We start from the raw sequence: 18,499 nt of genomic DNA, 5'->3' as shown, positions 1-18,499 counted from the left end.
TTTTTTTTTTTTTTTTTTTTTTGGCTTATTTTGATATTTTTCTTAGATTGCAACCTGTGAAAATTACTTTGCTAGCATATTGGATGCGTGTTGGGAATAGTACTAGACAATAGTTGTACCATTTACAAAAGAAGTGAGAGATGCGAAGACAGTAAAAAAAAAGTAGCTCCAAAGATTGTACGAAGTTGCACTTTGACCCTTATTCAATGGAAATTAGGAGATCTGTTTGGACAAGATGTATATCACGAAACTCTGGGAGCCTGTGTATTAGTCACGCGATGAAGCTTGATTAGCCATTTGAAAATCTTGTCGAAACCGGGTCCAAATAGCGACAAGTCCATTACTAGCTGATGCGGAATATTTATATGATTAAGAGAGCCACAATTGAACTTGAAGACAGTTAACAAGTCAGAAGTACTTAAGTTAGGGACGTTGTGAGGGAAGAGCACTGTTTTCTTTTTCTAATTTGAGGAGCTTGGCAAGTGTGACATACAATTGGCTTCAATGCCTTGTGGCTTGCTTCCTTCTATAACGCCCTCTTTTGTGATTTTACTGCAATTTAAGCTTCTGGGTCTTCCAAATTTTGTTATTATGATGCTTGTAGTTGTATATGGTTTAGGATTGGGTTTATCTGTATAGTGAATATTGAATAGTGTATAGTGTATACTCATTGTAGGTTTCTTTTCGTTATAAATTCAAGTCCAGCTCAATCACTAGGCAAGTTAGGCAATCCCCTAAGTGGGGAGAGAGAGCTGTTGGTTCCACCCAGGGGCGGAGGGAAGGGGGGGCATATGCCCCCCCTGATGCTCCAAAAATTCTCAAGTAATATAGTACAATGTCTTATTTGCATACACAAAGACAATCAGCTTTTTTACATATATATTGTGCTTATACTATGTATTAGTTCATTGTAGGAAAACAATTTCACATTGGGGCACTGCAACTCTTTTTTAAAAAGTAATGGGTCTTCCCTTATAATAATATTATAATAAAATAGAACTACTTGTACAGCCTACTCCTCTACCACTATTTTGTTGAATAGAATTATGAAAATAATAAAATAAAATAAAATAAAAACCTACTTTCACTCACTAGTCATTATAGCACCTCAAAAAAGTTAAGGACCATAAAATTTTTCACAACTTTTTGTTACAATTTGCACGGTAGAGTGTGATTGTTGAAAAAAAAAATTGTGAGTTTATATGTTAGTATTTGTTAATTACTCATAGTCTGTCATATCAAAGTTTTGGCAAAAACATTGTGAAATAATTTATGGTCTAGAACTACTCATAGCACCTCTATTACGTATAACAATTTTTTCTTTCCACACCAACATTTTTCAGTCTCAAACCCAATTTTTTTTTTAGCAAACCCAAATTTTAATTGTATATGACAATTACATTTGCATATAGTTGTTAATTTATTTTATTATTAATGTCACTTAATACTTTTTCAAATTAATTTTACTTTCTTTTGATCTTCCCCCCAACCTAAAATCTTGGCTCCGCCACTGGTTCCACCTTCCATCCATAATGCACTCCTGCCCTCCCTGCTCTCTTCCTTCTTGCATTCTCTCTGTCTAGAAACAAACCAGACTAATTTTGGACTCGGTCTGTTAACAGAACCTTGAAAATGAAGGTGACATTGGAAAGCAGCTCCTCTGTTTTCCATGTGACAACCAAAATAAGCTCTTATAAACAAAATCCACTAGTGCGTACTGTCCCAGACATTTCTCATCAATAAACTAAAATCTTTTAGAGACTGGGGATGATTTGATATCGACGAGATGGTAGTGTTGAGAGGCAACAACTGAAGTTTGGTTCCTAGTTCTAGGTGACAGTGTTTTGCTGGTGATCACAATTACCAGCAAACAGTGAAGGCAAAATTTTGGTTACACTTGCTTTTTCTCAGATTGATTGGGTAGGTTTTGGAACACATTCCAAAGAAGGAAGTTCAATTAGATGGCTACGATTTTAACTTTTATTTTCATGTTGGTCAAATTTTAAACTATATTTTTCTTTGGTTAGTGCTGTTAAAAATTAAAATCTGCTTAGGGTCCTCATATCTGTTGAATGATTGCAGGACAATAATGCTCAGCTCAGATGCCACTGGAAGACTTGCACAGAAAAACCAATTGTTTTGTTGGTAAAATTAATCAGCAAAATGGGACATCTCAATTGGTTTTATGTTGTGCTAATTATGTCGTTGTTTCATAATCAATGGTAGCACTACTAGTCTAGATGGACAAGGTGCTGCTTTTATGTGTTTTACAATGTTTATAATTCACTAGAATTTGTTTCATATGCTGAATTATTCAAGAAAAATATTTGTGATCTGTATATCCAGTAACACGATAATGAAATGTTCAGGGTAAGTTGCTCAAATAAAATTTTGAATTTGTTTTATTTGATATTTCATTCATCACTATTCACCAATTGTGAAGAGGTAATTCAAATATTATTTTATGAAGTGATAAAAACGCACCAATCAGAACCATTGTCACAACACTTTGTAAGCTTTACTTAGTAAAACTTGTAATACCTTTAGTATTTTCTTTAAAAATAAAAAATAAAATTTGGCACATTATTCACATCAATTTAAAATAGAAATCTTTGACATTTGCTAATAAGTAGACTGTAAAGTACTCATTTTGAGATGAGCTTGGGATTTTATAAGGCTTTCATTTATTCACCTCCTTATCCTTCTATAAGTCAAAAGAGTCTAGAGCATTATGCTTGATAAGAATTGTGCTCTGGCTCATTCAAGCAATTCACCACATCTAGGGTATCTAGATGCGCCAAAAATGACTTTGGCAATTTCAATATATCATTAAACTGTCATGAAAATGAGAGGAAAAAAAAGTGTGGGTTTCACTTTAGGAGTGTTTTTTTTTTTTAGATGCCGATAGTGGAGTAGGGGAAGGAGAATGTTAAAACTACACATAGGAAACATCATAAAGGATGTCATTACCACTAGACTATCATTTGAATCTTGAGTTCACACCAAATTGAAAAAAATATCTCATACACCAAGTTTAATTTATGGACCATTATTTGTTGCAGTGAAATGTTACACCAATCGCAATGAAATGTTACAATTTTTTTTTTTTTTTTTTTAAATTTAGAAAAATCAACCATAATTTGGAAATATGTTCATGCCTCATTTTTCTCTGGGCCTCAAATGGCCCAAGTCTAAAGATCCAAATACGTAAACCAGCAAAGCTTTGATAAAATGGTCTAGGTCATGCACTCATTCTGCCAACAAGAAAAGCCTAATGTAGTAGAACCAAAGAAACGTCACGTGGGCCCATAATGGGTCCAACCCATAATGGGTCCAAACGTCACGTGGGCCCTAGAAAATGCAAATTTCATGGAAGGGAGAAGGTATTTGATATCAAATGATACCATATTAGCAATATCAAAATTCAATAAGTATAAAACACATTAGAAAAAAATAACTAACTCATTAATAAATTAAAGAAATGTGTTAGTAAGTAGTTGTATTTGCACATATATCTCTTGTTTATTGAATTTTGATATGGATAACGTGATATCATTTGATATAAAATACTTTTTCCATAGAAGGAGAGTAGTATCATTTGATATAAAATATTTTTTCCATGGAAGGAGAGTAACGTTTGAATAAGTGGATGTCACATTAGTGTAACCTGCTTTTTTATTATCTTATCAACCCTTTTCCCATCTCCTCCTACAGGAGAAATTATCTTGGCTTTGAATGCAATTTACCCATCAGGTTGAGTTTGAGAATGATTCCTTTATGCAAAATTCCAACTAAAGTTGTTTGTGGGCATTCTGAAAATTTCAAGTCCAAATGCTTGGTAATGGTTGATTTCGTTATAAAAAATTAAGGTATAATTCGTGCATATGTATGGTATAATTAAAAATAATCACAATTACAAATATAAAGGAGTTCAAATTATACTTAGGGTAAGAGTTATACATTTTTTAAGTCATAGATATATACATGAGTTTTACTAACTTTTTTTTTTTGGGATATACACTTGATTTTACTCTCTTTTTTTATTGGATTTTTTTTTTAAGATTATTTATATTGAACTTTTCGTCATTTGCACAACATTAACTCACCTAACTATATATATATATATATATATATATATAAAATGATTCATTTATGCAAAGTGATTTCATACTACCAACTCTTAGTAGTGGGACTAAGGCTTTTCAGTTTTCATGCCCTCATAAAAATGCAAATCATGGAGCTGGGTGTTTGATTTGTAGTGATTAGTAGGTATCAGCCAATGGCATGTCTTGATGCTTTGGTAACATTGCATCAACATACAAGAGCGGCTTTAATATACACACCTAATGAGTCTTAAACACATGAACTCATCCTTAGCCTAAAACTTATAAGAAAATGAGGTACTAGTTGAATTAGAGCACTCGTACAGTTTTTAAGTTCAATCATTTTCACTATACTATAATTCAAAATAAGGGATCCCATATTTTAAACTTAAGTAACTATTTAAAAAAAAAAAAAAAAAAATTCAACACTAAATTTTTATTGCCTCCATCCTTTCATTAATCTTTTTTTTTTTTTTTTTTTTTTTTTTTTTTTTTTTTTTGTCTATCTCGACTTTTTATAAATTCAAACTCTAGGTATTTGCTATAAACTCAAATATTAAATAATAAGATAAATAGAGAAAGAAAGTGTAATTCTAAATATTTTTTAAAAGCAATCAAATAAGTAAGGCAATATACTTTTTTTAGATAATTGTTATGCTTGTAATACTTTTACATTAATTTTCTTTATCGATTTATTTTGAGTAATCAACTTACACGGTTGAATTCAATTTAGTTAGATTAATCTCAATTGGTCATTATTAGTTTTTAATTAAGTATTTTTATTTTGTTATTTATATGTATTGAGTCCGAATCAAATTTTAGGTATAAAAATTAAATTATATTGGCGAATACATTATTATATTATTGTTTATTTATCTTTGTTATTTTCGATTAATATTTTTGAGATTTTTTTTTTTTTTAAATCTTGTCTTTTAATTTTACCCTTTTAAACTGAAATCGTAGCTTTGCACACTAAAATAGAGCATTGGCTAAATGATTCCATCGTCATTGCTACAATGACATGGATACATTCAAATGGTCTTGAGCTTGCCAGTATCTGCATATTCTTGAACTACGTTGAATGCTAAAATGAAGCCAATCATAGCAAATTGAAGCCAATCAAACCTCCTCTGATTCTGCACATCAGAACAAAAATAAGAGAGAATAATCAAGGTTTATGAACACATTGGTCCCCAATGCAGTGTTGACAACATGAACATGGATGATATAGCTAGATACTTTTCATACCATGTATGGCTTCCTTGTAGACTCCAAGGGGTGAGCCATGGACAGATAAAAGCATCTCACCAGGGTTAGGCGGCTTCAATGTTTTCGGAGTCATGAGTTATCAGTCATCCCAGAGACCTGTTGTGTTGACACTTTTGAGCCGAAAGGCCAAGAACCTCTCTTTTATTATTTGCAAGTCCAACAACACAACCAAATTTCAACCTGTCATTTAGGATTTCCAAAGCCATTGCGTTACACCTCAAACAAAAGCCCAAACTTCCTCAACAAAATTTAACTACAAAATTGGTTATAATCTAAGATTACAATCTTACTCAATATCTTTTTATTAGAGGTAAATTTTAACAAATCCACAATTAGATTACATCTTTTTTTTATATCCTTCATACTTGCAAAATTTCAAGAAAATTAAAAATCAACAACTATGTCATTGTTGATGCTCATTTTGGAAAAGCACAATGGCAGGAAGAAGCCCAACAATATGGGTAGAAAAGAGTTAGTAAATTGAGAGAAAAACTATTAAACCCGAATTACAGGAATGATGGATCAAGGGCCCCATGAAATGATAAACGGGTCTCAAAGGAAGCAAGTGGGCCTAAAGGAGCCCAGAGAAAAAAGTAGTAAACCCATGAGTAGTATGAAAGTAAGAATGTGTCGAGGCAAACCCCAGGTGATGAAGTAAATGAGTAAAGAGTTGATAGAAAGCCCATGAACTCCAAAGGTAAAGGATATGGTAATTGGACCAGAGAAGCCTAAAAGAGTTAGCAAAAGCTCATGGAAATGCAGAGTTGGAATGGGCTAAGGATGCCCAAGGAAAGAAAATGGGCCGAGGATGCCCAAGGAGGAAGTAAAGGGCCAAGGAAGCCCGTAAGTAAGGGAATGGATCAAGGAAGCCCAAGTAGCATGAATGCAGACCCAATGACACTGCTGGGTCACTGTAATCAAGTGAAAGAAGAGCATACAGCAGGCCCAAAAGAGGCCCAGCAAACACGGATCAAATAACATCATAACAGGAATAGCAAGATAGCATGGCAGGAATACTAGCAAGCCAACGGACGGAACAAAGAGTGGGCTAAAGAGAGGAAAGCCCACAATCAAGCAAGGTCAAGCCCTTGAAGGAAGCAAACCATAAAGAGGATCAAGAAGCCAATTCACACCACAAGAAGTCAAGAATGAGCAGCAAAACACATAGATGAGCCTCCAAGCCAAGGCAAACGCATGAGCAGCAGACAAGCTTTGGACACACACAGAAGGGGAGTACACACAAGGCTCAGGCACCACCAACCTGTACCCAACCAATACAGGAGTGGTGGGTCATGGGTCAGAGGTAAGAGATGCTATGGGCCAGCAGTAGGGAAAAGGAGGGAGCCTATTCTGGAGTTCCCGCTCAAACTCTTTTGGGGAAAATGTCCTGCTGGGATGACGTACCATCCAAAAGAGGGAAGGATGAGTTGAAACCACTAGGTGCATGCCACAAGAGATAGTAAGAGAGAATACCCATACTGTTGCGGATAGGAATGCCATGGCAAACAGGCAAACAAAATAGCTTTCTTTGTTTGGTAATGGGGAGTGGCACGGCCAGTACAGGTAAGTAGTAGCGGCTAGGCAACTGACAAATTAGTGGGTGATCTAGAAGGAAACTCACACCCAGACAAAAGTGGTTAAGGGGTAAAATGGTAAAAATTAGTCGTAGCAAGCAGTATATAAGGAACCTCCACCGTGCACAGTAGGGGGATCAAGACAACAACAATAATAACGAGAGATTCACAACAACAACAACAATCACCACTATAACACAAGAGTAAAAACTAGAAAGAAAAGAGGGGGAAAAGCAAAATAACAAAACGGAGAAGAAAGAAAGAGAAAGTGAGAAAAAAAAAACAGATAGAGAATAGAATGGCAGCTATGCACCAATAGACTAACCCCTCCCTCTAAAAGCCTATCATCTGTTAAGGATTAAAAATTTTCTGGGCATAAGCCATTTAGGCCCATTCTCTCAAAGTGGGTAATTTCTACAGCAAGATCTTCCTGAGAGGTTATTCACATTAAGGAAGTGGTTCCTTCCTTGGTCTTAGTTCTGTGATGCAACTGAGTACGACATACTAGCCATTCCTTCCTTGCTTTTATTGATTAAGTACCAATATTATTTCTCTTTTGCCTTTGCCATTTCATTTATAATGTATTTCTTGGTGTTGTTCCGTTTTCTTTCTTTATTTTGATTGAGAATCCTTTACTTATTCTATCTAATAGCAAGTATATTTCTTTATTGTTGTCATATTGCATTTGTCTGCCATAACTCTTTTGTAACAGCCTCATCTACCATGGGCATGTGACCAAAGTTTCAACAAAAGGGATTTAGTTTGTGTACAAGCCTATCTGAGGTGAGTTATAATTAGATCGGTCCTAACTTTCTTACCCAGAACCTTTGGACCCTAGTGTGGCAAGAGGCAGCCTAGCCCACAATCTCAGAAAGGCCCACCACAGTCATCAATAAATTGTTTAAATTGCAAGTTTTTATAATTTAAAATTATGCATAAAATATAATCTTATAGATCATATAGTAAATAATATCTGATTGTTACAAAATTTAACATATGTATTAAAAACGTAAAGAACATTCAATCCAATAGTTAGATTTTCAAATATATAGTAGTGTTAATGATATTGAGTAATACCACTACGTTGGGCCACACGTGCAAGCCAGTGCTGGCCTTGGTTAAAAAATGAGTTTTTTCTTTTCTTTTTTTAGAATATGAGTGATTAAGTTTAAATTTAGAGTTTATTTTTAACACAAATTAAATATTAATCATTTAATTATTGAAGTATTTAGAAATTTTAACTTCAAAAGACATATCAATAGCAAACATTTTACATTAGAAACTGATGTTCACATGTATGTATGTGCATTGAAAAGCAGTCTAAACTAATCCTTGCCTCGCCCTACCCCGTGGTACGAAGCTAAAATTTCACCTCATCCTCACCCCACGACCTTTGCAGGGCCAGGCAAGATTGCCATTGCGACTTACAAAGCCCTTACAAAGCCCATTCACTACCACCACGAGGGTGGCTTCACAACCTTTTAGCCTCCCACTAAATCTTCGGCCTAAACTTGACCAAAAACACCCTCCATTCGTCTGATCTTTCTCTCTCTCAAAACCCAAACCCACTCTTCGATCTACCACCTAGGAGGGTTCTATATAGCATGTGAAGGCTGGATTGATGCTATGGAGCCAAGGCGTTCACGAATCTACCAAGGACCATGGCCGCGGTGGTGCATAATATGACACGTGGTGGCGCATGGACTTGTAAGGGAGCACGTGAACAAACACCAGACAGTGGTTAAGGTGCTAGTTTTATGTGTGCTTGGTGTTTGGTTATGCATATAACAGAGAGTGCATATACAAAAATATGAAATATAAGTTTTCAGATTTTTTACCATTCTTTTTGAGATATTGTCTCTATCTCCACTGCTTGTTGCTTTTATGATTCCTTTGTGATATATCCTGCATCCTTTTTGTGGTTGCTCCAGTTGATGCTTATCAGCAAAGAAAATATAGCAAACAAGTTAGGATGCATGTTAACACAAAAAAGTAAACAAAAATAGACAAAGGAATAGCACCTCATGTCATGGTTTTGTGATTTGGTTCTCTGTAGATGCCATGGTAGCTCTGTGCTTACTATTTCTCCTTTCTCTCTTTTCTTTTGTCTCTATTGGAGTTTATTTTCTAGGATTTTGGGTCTATTTGAAATATTTGAAGAGGGTCTTTGGGGTGCTTTTTTGGTTTGGTGATGGAGGAGAAGGGAAGAAATGAGAAAGGAGTAGAGAGGATTTTCTCTCTGCCTGTAGGAATGAAAGATGGGAGGTTCTGAGAAAATGAGGTATGTCCTCTATATGAGGTAAGGAATGTGTATACATAGTACTGAAGGTGAAAGGGTGGGAGTGAGGCTAGGGGTGTGTGTTGGCAGATGATGACAAAATCTGTTATTGGGGAATTCTCTAGAATATTGTTACAAGTGGGTTCCATCAGATGCAATCATGCAACTACAACCATTTTTCATCAATCCAATTCCATCCCTTTTGGACACTCACCCAATTCTAGACCTTAAATTAAAATTAGACACACTTAAATAAAAATGCTAGAACAATTAGACAAATTCTTTAAGAGATAAACATCATGGACCATAAATGTTGAACTTTTGTGCCCAATCAAAAATAGTGACAAGCATATCCTGACAGATCTAAATAATTTCCTTAATCGAACTGTGGTTTTCAGCATGCACAAGATAAATTTTGGGTTCGTCAAAGCAATCCTAAAAACTCTTGTAACTCATCAGAAATGACCTCTAATGACCTTTAAGGGAAAACAATGGTTAGTTTAAGAAATAAAAGACATTTTTTTTATGGTAAACTCTAATCGGTGAATTTCATATTTCCATTAATTCAAAAAATTCAAACCTAGTTTTTGTCCTTAAATGTTCAAAATAAAGGGAATTTTACAACCATTAATGCAAGACTAAAATAAGTCTGTGAGAACATTAATTTAAAACTTGGGTTTCCAACAATATTTAAGGCTAGACAAAATACGGTATCAACACTTACATCTTCAGGAACTCATCTCTTTGGATCTAGTACCCCTCTTGGTAACTCTAACCCTAACTCTACCTCTCGTGGCACGCCTTTTCGAAGGGGATGAACTTGGGTGAGAAGAGATTTTCAATCTTGAGTCTTTATGTTCTTGTTTTTATATAATGGTTTTACGTCGTTTGTCATTATTTGATTTGTTCTTTGTTGACAAATTGTTTTTTTCTTTTTGTTAAATCTTTCAAACCCAAGAGAAATCATGTTCTTTGAACTTGATATATGTTTACAATCTTGTTCAGATTAGTTTCTCTTTGTTTCTCTCTTGACTATTTGCACTACTATGCTCTATCTTGATCTCTATGTATTTATTGTAATTTGTGTGTAGACACTTCTATGGCTACATGTTGTGGAAAAAAGATAATGTTCATGATGTTTATACTTTGCATGTGACATGTTTAGTTTTAACTTTGTCTACTAAGTAAAGTCTCTCATATGTGTATACACTACATTTCGTACCCCATAGGACTTTAGTCTCTGTTTTCCAATGATGTTAGAACTCAAAAGCTCAAGGTTGGTTTAGGGCTTGATCAAATAAAAATTTACTTGAGGAAAGTATTTATGGAAAATATAACTTATTTTTGGAAGCATAAAACTGTTTTTGGAAAAGAAGGGCCACGAAAACCCTATATTGTACACATGCATACATGCGTATGCATATGCATACCCAAGCTATGCGTATGCATGCTCAATGCATGTGCACGCATACACGCTCGACCAGAAACTATATAAGGAAAGCATTTTCTACATTAAACTTAGTTTGGAATGAATTCCACGTTGTTTGGGAGATGAAAAGGGTGGGAAAACATACAAGATTTGCTAGAAAATAGTGAATCAAAGAAGGAGTTTTTTACAAAACATCCTCAAGTCAAGTTTCATTTGATTGGGACCTTTTCTGGTCTTGATCTTCAAGTCCTAAAATTTATTAACTCATTTTGAACTTGTTGTGAAGAGATTAACTAAGGGAAATAGTCAAAATTGAAGCTTTAAAGAGTTCTAGTGTTGAGGTTGTAGACATTCGATTTTGCACCCATAAGTTAATCTTGGATGGCTAGAGTGACCATTCATATACCCAAAATTTGGAGTTACTTTACATGCATTAATTCATTTATTGCATAACATAAAAATGATCTTGAGAATCTAAAGGTCGCAACAGTATGCCAAATTCTCAAATCGGACTATCATATTGAAAGATATCATATGATCAAGTTTTCATGGTTTGCATGCATTTTGTTTGGGTGGAACTGATCACGCATGATTAATTTAAATTAATTCTGATTGGTTAAATAATTAAAATTAATTAAATAATTTTGTGATTGGTTGTTGGTTAGTGTTAAAAATAAGCCTGCTTGCATGGGAATAAAGTGTGATGACCAAATAACAAAGAAGTTATGGATAATCAAGTCTTTTTGGAATATTTATCTATAAGATAATTATCACTTTAAAGACTTGAATATCAGGAAAAAGAGATTCATTTTCAGAATATGAATCAAAAACGTGTCTAGGTTCAATTTTTGGCTCGAAAATCCTAAAAAAAAAAAGAGTTCAAATCGAACCAAAACTCAAACGTGGGCCTAGCACCGAAGAGGGCCTGTCAGCACTCTTGGATTGCCAATTGGCCCAAATGCTTAGCTCGGACCGGAAACATCTTGATTGAGATAAAGCCTATCTTTTTCAACTTTTTAGAGACAAGGACGCATTACAATTCATATCTGATCTCATTTAGCTCATTTTTTAAGCATCCCTACCTCTATAAATAGAGGAAAAAGATCAGAATTAAGGGCTCTTGTTTTCTAACTTCTTTGCTCTCCTTACATTAAAGATGTTCAGGAGGCTTTTGCTTCAAGAACTTATTTTTTGTAAGTAAAGTATTTTAGACCTCAAAGAAGTGAAAACTTCTTTGATTTCTAAAATATTCTTCTACTGAAGAGCACGCTCAGGTAAGAGGTATCTAGTTTCATTCTTCTATCTGTTTTTCTTTCCCATTAATTAATATGTTGTGATTGTTCATTGCATGAATTTGGTTAATATGTTTGATCTTTATTGTGCCTTGTTCTTAATTCATGTTTGCCATGCTTAGGTACTTAGTTGGAATTTTCTTTGACATGTTCTTTAGTTGATTGTATATTTTTTTTTTTCTTTGATTTCAAAATCTGCTAATGATCATTAAAACCTTTAAAAAAAAAAGGTCTGTATTTTCATTAAATACAAATCTGTATTTTTTTCTGGTCACAAAACTGATCTGTATTTTCATTAAATACAGATTTATATTATTTTCGGTGATAAAATTGGTTTGTATTTTCATTAAAATATAGATCTGTATTTTTTTGGTCACAAAATTGATCTGTATTTTTTTGGCCATAAAACTAGTCTGTATTTTCATTAAATACAAATATGTATTTTTTTTGTCACAAAACTTATCTGTATTTTCATTAAATACATATCTGAAAATTTTTCTGAAATTTTTTTTTTTTCTTTATAAAATTGTAGTTTTTGAAATTTCAAAGAAGGAATTAAGAGTTAGGTTAAAGTCTTTCTTTTCAATATATGATGCATGTATAATAAGTTTCTCTCATGAATATGAATCCTCCTTTAAGAAAATCTCATTTTTAATATTTTCAAAACAAATCTGATATTTTACAAACCAATTTTTTTTTTTTTTTTTAACTTTTCAAAATAGATCTGATTTTTCTTAACAAAATCTTTCTTTTTACCCTTTACAAAATAGATCTGATTTTTTTTAACAAGATCTTTCTTTTTACCCTCTACAAAAAACAGATATGATTTTCACAAATCAAATCTCATTTTTTAAACTTTTCGAAATAGATCTTATTTTTCTTTACAAAATCTCTCTCTCTCTTTTTTTTTGTTTTTTTTTGTTTCCTCTTATCCTTTGCAAAAACGGATCTGACTTTTACAAATCAAATCTCGTTTTTTTTTTTTAAACAGATTGATTTTTCTTTAGAAAGAGGACATATTCATAAACACAAATTTGTTTAAATTAATTTTGTCAAGTGTTTGTTACATGTGTGTCATAAAATATCATTCAACATCATACAATTGGGAATATAATGGTCATTAGAGTTTAGAAGACCAAACTCTGTTTGGGTTAAATGGATGCCTAACACCTTCTCATTCTGTAACCTAGCCCCCGAATTTCGGATTTTGGTTAGTAGATTAGTGTTTTGTCTTTATTTTGGTAGATTGTAACTAGGATCAAAGTTTTGTATTTTTTGCATAGATTGTAATTAGGACCAAAGCCTTGTAAGGTTATGCTACCAAAATTGTATTCTTCTTCTTCTTCTTCTTCTTCTTTTTATTTTTTATTTTTTATTTTTTTTATTTTTTTATCAATGTCATTTGAGGTATTTTGGACAGGTGATTGTATTTATCTTTTATCCTTTTTTTTTTTTGTATAAAAAAATAAGTGGTGACTGCACATAATTACCCAAAAGAGAGGTGCTTTAAAGTGCCCATATCTCTTTTCTGAGGGCACCCCCTTTCGTTGTCTCTCATAGAGGTAAAGGTTCTTTCTTTGACTCTTCACTTTCCTTCATTTTTATTGTTTATATATATATATATATGTTTCAATGCTTTGTAATTTTTGTTTAGTTTAGTTTTATTTAGTTTCTGTTTCTAAAGCATATTAGGTTGTTAGATTTATTGTTTTCTGAATTTTTATGTTCTGAGTTTCTGGGTTAGGGTTTCAAGTATGTATGCATACACATACTCGAAGTATGCATACACATACAATTGGGATACGCACGTATGCCTTATGTATACGCACGCATACTCTTGTCCAAAAACTCTAATTCAATCATATTTGTTTTTTCTTTGTTTTATTTACATGTTTTAGCCTCTATTTAAACTGGTTTTCATATCCCCAAGTCTTTGTTTTTCTGTTCTTGCTTTGTTTTGTTTGTTTTGATTTCTTTAGTGCTTATTAGGATTTTAGATTGCTTGAATATCATGAACATGCATTTAAATATGATCGTGCATTGATGCATAGGTGCTATGATGCAACAAGATAAGTCATGCATAATTCTATAAGCATGCATTTGATTTGGTTGATGGATATGATGTGGTTGTTGAACATGATATGCTTGGTTGAATCCCATGATCTTGAGGTTTAGATGTTATAACATGCTTTGCTTGGATCTATTTTGTGATGTTTCTACCTTTGATGGTATATGTTTAATATCATGAAAGATGAATGCTAGGATTAGGGATGATTATACCATGTTGTTTGCTTTAGATGCATGATAGAATGTTTGTAAGTTAGAAATACATGTTAAACATGCCTTTGACGAGATTAAAACTTAGAACACAATGAGTGGAAGTTGACCCAAAAGTCGAGTGGGGTTAGGTACCTAACACCTTCCCATCCCCATACCTAGACTCCGAACATTTGCTCTAGTAAAGATCAGTTCTTCCACGAAGGACAGTATATTTATAGTTCCTAGACCTAAACTAGGTGGCAACTCTATTTACACCCTCCGTCATGATCCACCCTAGGCCAGGGTTTAGTCTCCCAAAAATTTACCAAAAATTTATCAAAACCCATTAGATGCACTGCCGACGCCACTAGATTTGGTATTTTTCCTTCTCTCTCTCAATCTCTCTCTTTCATATATGTTCTCTAAGGAGTTTAGAGACTCTCAGTCTCTTTTATTCTCTTTTTAGAGAGTGAAGTTTAAGTAAATAGACTAGACAGGGTTAAGTCACTTTGTAGAGTAAATAAGGTAACTATAGTAGAAACTAGAATATTTAAATAAAGTTAATTAGTTACTAGATTGCTAATAGTAGGCTGAGCATTAGATTTTGATTGCCTTAATCTAATGGTTGCTGACTTGCTGAATATAATAATAAAGTTAACTGAGCATTTGTATTTAATTTAGCATCTTTATATTAAAGACAAGGTTAAGGCTGACTTTGCATTTTTTATTATCTTGTATTCTTTTTTACCTAACAACTATAATTAATCTAAGCAACAATAAATGTATTCTTTTCTTTTCTTTTTTTTCTTTTTGTTCATTTATAGATTGTTAATAATAAATGGATGTTATTTTGGATTTTCATGAATTTATTTTATTCACACACTTAGGTCCTGCCTCAATCAAAATCCTGACTTCGTCCTTGGTTGAGATCCTCTATTTATAGAGTGATTTACAACCCCAAAAAATAAAAATAAAAATAAAAAATCTTATATCATCTAATTAACTACCAACTAACTCATATATAACAACTCGCAACCCTCATTATGCATGTGACAGTTGCAGAAAGCTAAAGCTTTTAAACAAATAACTCAATTGCCTTGAAACGAAAGGTGATAGATCAGTTCCCAAACGTTATATCGTTTTATATCACTATGGAGGGGATTCTCCTCCTTGTCTTCCTGTTGCTAAGAAAATGGGGATTTTCCTCCTTGTCTTTAACAGTAGAAGTTGTTTGTCCCTTCTACACGAAGGAGTGTTTTGTTTTGGGATTGTCCTTTTGTCTCTCTAGGGATATCAAGAGTATCCATGGAGCTAGTGGGGTGTTTTTGTTGTGGGGTCGGGGAAACACTTTTCTTTTTGTGAGGAGCCTACTACTCATTCGCCGTCGACTAATATGGACGAAATCACTGATACCTGGGTATTATGAGCGAAATCAGTATTGCCCAACAGGGAGGAAGACGGCGGAGACTGAGAACGTAGGGAGGAGCATAGTAAGATCGATGGAGGAAGGTCGTGCTGACGTGGTGCACATGAACGTTACTTCAGTTACAACTCCTGAAGTAACGCCCTCATTAATGCTGCCCTCAGCCACACAGCTGGATTGGGCTTCAATGCCTGCAATAATTGAGGATTTAGTGCTGCCAAAAGTCCATGCCAATTAGCAATAAGTCCAATTTAATTAATTCACCTTCTATTTCGGAGGAGGTATTACAGTAGGATACGTTTTTGGCAAATATAAATAATAATGAAGAGTTATTATTGGCAAGGATTGTTACACTCGATTTGGAGTCTACCAGCCAGCTAGCACGTACAATTGGTGTTAATCCAATTAATGCCTTGAAAATATATTCCAAGGGAAATCAATTTCAAGTGGCGGAATTAGTGGTAATTTGGGATAATAATGGAGTTGTGCTGGCTTCTTGTTCAGAAAAAATTCATCAAGCTTACAAGCCTGACGAGGTTGAGGCACTGGCTGCTCTGAAGGCAGTGACATTTGCGTGTGAATTGGGTTTTCGAAGAGCTACTCTTGAAGGAGATTCTCTCGATCAAATTAAAGCTTTGAAGTCAATAGAGTGTAGCCTATCTCCAACAGGTTTGCTGGTAGACAACGTAAAAAGGGTTGCTAATAGTTTTGAATGATTGTTGTATTCTCATGTTAAGAGAAATGGCAAAAGGGTTGTTCATAATCGGGCGAAAAATGCATTACGCATAACAGATTTTCATGTATGGATGAAGATGTCCCATCGCATATTGTTTTGATTTTAGATTTGGATGTAATTCTTTCAAGTTAATAAAATAAGTTAGCTTCTTTCTCAAAAAAAGAAAAAAAAAAAAAAATGAACCTTGTCCAGTAGGACACCACACAATGGTTGGATCTGTTATTAGGAGGTCTAAGTTGCAAGAAGAGGAATGCAAATATTTTGTCCCAGTATTTTTTTTTTTTTTTCTGCTTTTTACTCTATTAATCACAACTTCTCATGTATTCTTTGACTTTTGTTAAAAAAATAATTAAATGGTATATCATGATCAATGGAACACAAAAACTACAACAAAGGATTTGTGTAAGGACCAAATTTGAACTCTTGGCCTGAAAGGTATATGGACTTAGGCCCAAAAAGTCCAAAACAATAAATATGTAGAGAATGGGTTGGAAAACTGGGTTTTAATGAATTAAGCAGCAAGTAAACAGATCCTGATGACAAAGAAAGGAAGATAACAAATTTACACTAAGGAAAAATATCATCGGTAATGTCCAAGGAGACTGGTTTCTATAAATTGCTTTTGAAGCTCTATTACAAGCTTGATTCCTAATTGCTACAATGTTTCTCTTCTTTTTTCTGATCCCTTTTCCATTGAGGGTCTCTTACATTATATAGTCTCCTTTTGAAGATCTTGACCCTACACTTGTTGATCATCTAAGCCACTACTTGAGTACTTGTCCCATCGGACACCCTCTCTAGCCCTCTGTGAGTTAGGATGGCCAAGGCAGCACTATTCAGGAGTCTTCTCCACATCATGGTTTTCAGATTTGGACTGTACATTGAACCGTAAAAGAAAGAAGTTCAAGGTTTTTGAGGTCGAACAGGGGTCGAACTGTGATGACGTCATAATTAATTTAATAATTATTTTAAATATATATAAAAACATTAAATTAATAAAAGAATATAAAAATTAACTAAAATAGTCTAATTTACTTTCAAGATAGCCAACAGTTATCCACAAATGCATTCACAGGCTGAGAAAAAGGCAAGGCTTAATAAATTACTAGTTTGAAGTATCTATATATAATATATTCATCTTCATAGCCCTAGCTAGATCTCAAGAGAGTGGGCTTGCAATGAAATCTTCATCCAAGTACTTTCATGCACATGCATTATAGATATATCCAGATTCCAACTCAGACATGCACGAGCTACAAAGTACTATTACAGCTTCTATTACAAAAGCACAAAAAGACCTTACTCTTACTAATTAACTATACTAACACAAAGGTAAAACATGCATAACTAATAATTAATTAAGCAACCATAGATGGAGTACTGGTACTAGTACTGCTTCTATTACCAAAATTCACACCCCAATGTAGTACAAACTAGCCAATGTAGTCCATAAAACTTAAAAGTACAAAGTAAAAATGCATAAACAATCCTCCAAGTTGTAGTACACAACTACTCATTGTTTCTTACAAAAATACATAAAACTTATTTCTAAAAAATAGTAATAAAACTTCAAACTCCAAGTTACACACTGTGTCTTACAAAAAGACATAGAAATTATCTCTAAAATACAAAATAGAACTTCAAAGTTCAAACAAAATTATTATGATCATAAATCATCAATGTCATGAAAGTTATCATGCTTGTCATCATTCCCTGGAAATCCAGGAGGAAGGCCAATAGGTTGTCCAAATGTTCCTAAATCAATTCCTTCAACCTTACTGCTATCATCTATAGATTCTACACACATGTTTGAACAAAATAAAAAGAAAAATTATTATAATGTTTATACAAGTTTGAAAAAAATAAAAGAAAAATCACTATAGGTTATCAAATTGTTTACATATTAACTAACCTTTGTTGAGGTCCAAAAAAGGGTTACAATAAAATAAGCCCAAAAGAAATGGAAGAGCAAGTCAAGCCCAAAAGAAATGGAAGAGCAAGTCAAGCCCAAAAGAAATGGAAGAGCAAGTCAAAGCCCAAAAGAAAAAAAAACCAGGCTAAGCCCAAAAGTAACAGGAACGGATGACCCATGGGGAGATAAAAGGAAAGCCAGAGGATCCTGAAGCCCAGAAAAGG

The sequence above is a fragment of the Quercus lobata genome, chromosome 4 (genome assembly GCF_001633185.2).
Source record: "Quercus lobata isolate SW786 chromosome 4, ValleyOak3.0 Primary Assembly, whole genome shotgun sequence".
NCBI classification, from domain to species: Eukaryota; Viridiplantae; Streptophyta; class Magnoliopsida; order Fagales; family Fagaceae; genus Quercus; species Quercus lobata.
Note: the sequence above shows the minus strand (reverse complement) of the source record.